The sequence below is a fragment of the Chrysochloris asiatica genome, unplaced genomic scaffold, assembly GCF_000296735.1.
Source record: "Chrysochloris asiatica unplaced genomic scaffold, ChrAsi1.0 scaffold00080, whole genome shotgun sequence".
NCBI lineage: Eukaryota > Metazoa > Chordata > Mammalia > Afrosoricida > Chrysochloridae > Chrysochloris > Chrysochloris asiatica.
The window spans coordinates 855,733-861,196 of NW_006408598.1; the positions used below are offsets into that span (position 1 = coordinate 855,733).

Genomic DNA, 5,464 nt, shown 5'->3' on the forward strand with positions numbered 1-5,464 from the left:
TTTGCAAACTGAACAGCATACAATATGAGACTGGGTGTTGCAGTATGGTTATATATATATATATATTATCCAAGGAGCTCTGGTAGCATAGTGGTTACGAATCGGGCTGCAAACCTCAAGGTCCGCAGTTTGAAACTACCAGCTGCTCCGCAGGAGAAAGATGAGGCTTTCTGCTCCCGTAAAGATTTGCAGCCTCGGAAACCCTGTGCAGGTTCACTACGAGTCGGAACCGACTCCACGGTACTTAACAACAACATATATTGTCCAAAAAATAAAGCAAGCCTGACAAGCCTATTCTATTCATCAAAATGTCCCTGGAAAATTCTTTCTTGCTCAGAAAAGTATTTGGCTAAGAAGACAAACGAGGCAGGTCTCGAGGGAGCCATGCCTGGTGAGCAGGCTCCCAGAGAGCCAGGCATCTGCTTGTGTGGAATACAGGAATTAAAAAGCAGGAACTGTTAATTATTCACAAATCTACAAAAACAAGTTAATTATTCTTTCTAAAGTTTAGGTTGTTTATTAGCTTAAATGTTTGCCCTGTGAAACCAGGTTCGCGGTCATGCTCTTCCAGGCTTGGCGTATGTGACTCCTCCATCTTGTCTTTAGCTTCCACAAACACAGAAAGTATCGCTTAAGTAAAAGTGATTTTAAAGAAAAGAAGAAGAAAGTTTAAAGAAAAGAAGAAGAAAGTTGATAATGGAGAGTGGTGATTGTTGTATAACATGGTAAGTGTAGTTAATGTCGCTGAATTGTACACACAAGACTGTTTTGTTGATATGTTTTATCACAATAAAATTCTTTAAAATCAGGATTTTGTGAGTAGTATCTTAGTTATCTAATGCTACTAACAGAAATATCACAAGTGATGGCTTTATTATAATCCAGAAAATTATTCTCTCACTACTTAGGAAGTCTAAATTCAGAAAGCCAGCTCTTAGAGGAACTGGCTCTGGGTAAAGGTCCTTGTCTCCTTTCAAGCATCTATAGGCCCAGTATTCCTTGGAGATCTCCATGCATCTTATGGCCAATATTGCCTGTATCTAGAGCTTAACAATGGAGCGCTAGAAGCGTAGTGGTTACAAATCAGGTTGCCAGCATCAAGGTCAGCAATTCGAAACTACCAGCGGATCCGCGGGAGAAAGATGTGGCTTTCTGGTCCTGTAAAGATTTACAGCCTCAGAAACCCAATGCAGAGTTGCTATGAGTAAGAACTGACTCCACGGCATATAACCACCACTAGGAGATTCCCAGGGCAGGGACCCCTGGTCCAAAGGATGCACTCCACTCCCAGTTTTTCTAGCTTGGTGATAGTCAGTTTTGTCTGCTCAAATCTCTCTCCTTTTCTTTCTTGTAAGATAAAGGTGCTGCATGCTACTCCCTTGGGAAGCCCCTGTAAATTGGATCAAGGTGGCGGTGGGATTAAGGGTAGTGTATCTCACCCTTAACCCTATTACTGGTTTCAAATCAAATCACAACATGAGGGATAGCAACATCTCAACTGCCTAACCACTGAAAATTCTGGCCCAGTCAAGTTGATACAAAAATTTTAACCATCACACAAGCAGCCTATAGAATTCTATCCTTGTCCCCAAAGTCTTGTAAGTGGATTTTAATAGGTATGGTCATGAGTGACCAGGGAAGAGAGAATAATGAAATTCTGAGGGAAGCAGGGGAAGGTACAATTGCCGGCTACGTTCCCCTCTTGCTGTGTTCCAGGAAAACTACATTCCCCTCTTGCTATGTTCCAGAAAGCTACATTACCCCCTTGCTATGTTCCAGAAAGCAATAGGAGCAGCCAACAGCAGTCATCATCCGACTAAGAAGAAATAAAGGAGCACTATGGAGCACTGGCTACGTATCAGACAATATTCTGTTCTCTCAGTCCATCTTCATGATGAGTCTGGGAGGTAGAAATAATTACCCGTATTTTTACACATAAGCAAAATGAAGTTAGGGGAAGCTGAATAACTTGCAAAGTAAAGACCACATTGCTGATAAATAATGGAGCTATAACTTAAGTTGAGATCTGACTCTAAAACAAGTTCTTTCCTTTCCATATTACTGTCCCAGTTATCTTTTGCTATTTAACAAATGACTCCAAAACGTCATAGTTTAAAACAGTAAGTGTATCTCATGATTTGTGGGCCAAGAATTCAGGCAGGGCTTGGCTAGATGATTCTTCTATTTCACGTGGCATTAACAGAGATCACTCAGTGATGTTTATTTGGTAGACGGACTGTTCTAGAGAGTCCATGTATGCTTCACATCCCTGGTACCTTGAAGGGGATGGCTGGAAGGCCAGGTCAGCAATGACTATTAACCAGCATACCTAACATATCACTCATGATCTCTTTAGCATAATAGACTTAGGTAGCTATATTCTTGCATTGTTGTTGTCGTTAAGTGCCGTTGAGTCAGTTCTGACCCATACTGATCCTGTATAGGCTTTCTGAGGAGCAGCTGGTGAGCTTTGAACCACCGACCTTGTGGTCCACACCAAGACTCCATATCTCTTGCATTTGTTGTTGTTAGGTGCCATCGAGTCATTACCATCTCATAGCAACCCTATGTACAGCAGAATGAAACACTGCCCAATCCTGGACCAACCTCACTGCTGTTGCCATGCTTAAGTCCATCGATGCTGCCACTTGGTCAATCCATCTCATTGGGGGTCTTCCTCTCATTCTCTCTCCCTCCACCTTACCAAACATGATATCCTTCTCCAGTGACTGGTCCCTCCTGACAATATGTCCAAAGTATGAGAGCAGAAGTTTGGCCATCTTGGCCTCCAAGGAGCATTCTGGTTGCACTTCTTCCAAAACAGATCTATTGGTTCTTTTGACAGCCCATGGCACTTTCTATTCTCCTCCAACACCATAACTCAAAAGCATCAATTCTTCTACGGGGGGTCTTCCTTATTCACTGTCCAGCTTTCATATGCATATGAAGTGATTGAAAATGCCATGGCTTGGGTCAGGCACACCTAAGACCTCAAGCTTTCTTGCATAGGTTTAAGAGATTACAATTCCCAGACAGTGTTACCATTGCTCTTATTGAGAGGCGGAGTCTAATGTTCTAGAACTTCAAAGACTTACAATTCCCAGAGTGTTCACAGAGACCCAGACAAAAGTTGTAGGTTCCTAGAAACCAGTCTTGCAAGTTCTAGAACATTACTTCTGCCATGTTCTATTGGTTAAGCATTCGACACCCCCTCTTCTTAATGAGAGCAGTGGTAAAGAATTTTCAGTCACAGTTCATCTACTATAAACATACTGTTAAAAAACCCTACCAAGGGTTACGTGAATTCCAGTATAAATATTGGCAGAAGAAAAGTGCACCCCAGGCATTGAGCCATTTACCTTGGAAGGCAAAAATTGAACAGACAAGTCAGATTCACACGTTGTTGTAGTTGTTAAGTACCATGGAATGGATTCTGACTCATAGCAACCCCGCACAGGGTTTCCAAGGCTGTAAATCTTTACGGGAGCAGATAGCCTCATCTTTCTCCCATGGAATGGCTGGTAGTTTCGAACTACCAACCTTGAGGCTAGCAACCCGATTTGTAACCACTATGCTACCTATTCACACATAGCTCTCTTTATTTTCCCATCATCCTGGCTGAAGAAATCCAGGTGTTTGATGGTGATTAGGAGAAGAAGAGATGCCCTCCTTCCTTCCTCAGTCAGTCAAAACATGCATACATGCACACACACATAGAGCTGAAAAATATTCCATTCTTTCTCTGCTTTGCTGATTTGGGTTCAAGTGACAGAGTCCCGAAGAATTCTGACTCTGGCGCTGGAGCTCCACTGCAGTGTCTCAGGATGCACAGTGTCTGGTATGAACTCAACAAACATGAGACAGGCTGGGACCTTCTCTTCTCCCTCTCATTCTCATTCATTTGTTCCTTCCAGACCCCAAAGTCTCTATAAGTACATCTCTGCTGTATCATCCCCTGGAACTAAGGTCTTGCCTCTTCTTAGGATGTGACCTTCAACTTAGAGGTTGTTAGTCATTTTCTACCCTTCAGTTCTGCGGTTAGATTGGGGGAAGCAGGGTTCATATTCTTGAAATGGGGTGGAGCAAGCTGATTTTAGTAGAGTGGCCTCAAAGTTGGAATGTATAAAAAGTAATAAATCAGACACCTTTTTTTGCACCGTGAGTGTCAGTCTCCTGCTAATGGATCTCTTAAACCTTAATGTGCTTAAAGAGTACTTGTTCTTTTTGAACTGTGGGTTTTCATACCAAAAGTGCCCTGCTATTTAGATTTGGGAGCTGCCAGGATCCTGAGACGAATTGTGGGGAATATCCATTCAAACTCATCCTGCTTTTCAGGTAAGGTCTAAGAGTTACAGTCAGGCAGTTTCCTAGAGTAGAGCAAGGCATTCCCCTAGACAGTTTGTGAGGTGGGATTCTTCTTCATGATTTATAGACACACAGTGCAATGATGGGATTGTTCTTCAAAATAATATAACCATTACCAGAGAATATTGAAAAGCGAGGCACAATATTAAGCATAATGTATGTCTCCAAAAGATAGATAGATGTTAGCAGAATAAGTAAGTCGACAAACATAAGCAGTTTGTTGAGAGAACAGAATGAAGTAGGAGATGGGGAGGTGGCTTTGGTCTGAGATCCCCAAATGAGGGCAGCGGCAGTGTGGGAAATGTTCACTCTCTGCTCCATTTCCTGAACTTCTCTTTCTCTTCCCTCACAGTTGAAAGGAGTGGGAGTGGAGAGAGGCATGGTTTAAGGAAGACAAAAACTTCAAACCCTGCCTATATAGGATTTCCAAGACTATAATTCTTTATGGGAGCAGACAGCCTCATCTTTCTCCTGCAGAATGGCTGATGGGTTTGAACCACAAACCTTGTATTTAGCAGCCCAACACCATACCCATAGTGCCAGCAGGGCTCCGAGAGGAATAGGTAGTATCTTACTAAATTGACACAGACGTAAGCCTGCAAATGTGTCCTCCAAGCACAGCAGTTCCTCATGCCAAGGTTCCCATGGAGCACTTTTATGATTCTCTTAGGATTCTCCAAATGAGAAGCTTCTGTCTTTGTTTTGGGTCTCCCAACGGTAGATCTATTTCAGGGATCATTTGGGAGGTGATTCCAGTACTGACAGGTGAGATACTGTGAAAGATGAAAAGCTACTTATAAAGGTGCATTTATTGAGGTTGTTGTTCTAGGCAGTGGGGTTTATAATTTATCAGGACCTCTGAAAAGTTTACAAAATTCCTTCCAGAATTGTCAGGAAGCTTTATGCTGTGACCTCTGCCAGACTTCACCCTATTGTTGTTGTTGTTGTTGTTGTTAGGTGCCTTTGAGTCGGCACCAACTCATAGTGACCATGCACAGCAGACCGGAAACACTGCCCAATCCTGGGCCAACCTCACTACTGTTGCTATGCTTGAGTCCATAGATGCCGCTGCTGGCCAATCCATCTTGTTGGGGGTCTT

General features: G+C 42.8%; 1 protein-coding gene across 1 annotated transcript in view; it reads left to right on the forward strand.

Moving 5' to 3' along the window:
• Positions 1-5,464, forward strand: part of SEL1L2 (sel-1 suppressor of lin-12-like 2 (C. elegans)) — a 126,928-nt gene that overhangs the window by 121,129 nt on the left and 335 nt on the right. The gene's annotated exons all lie outside the window — the stretch shown is intronic.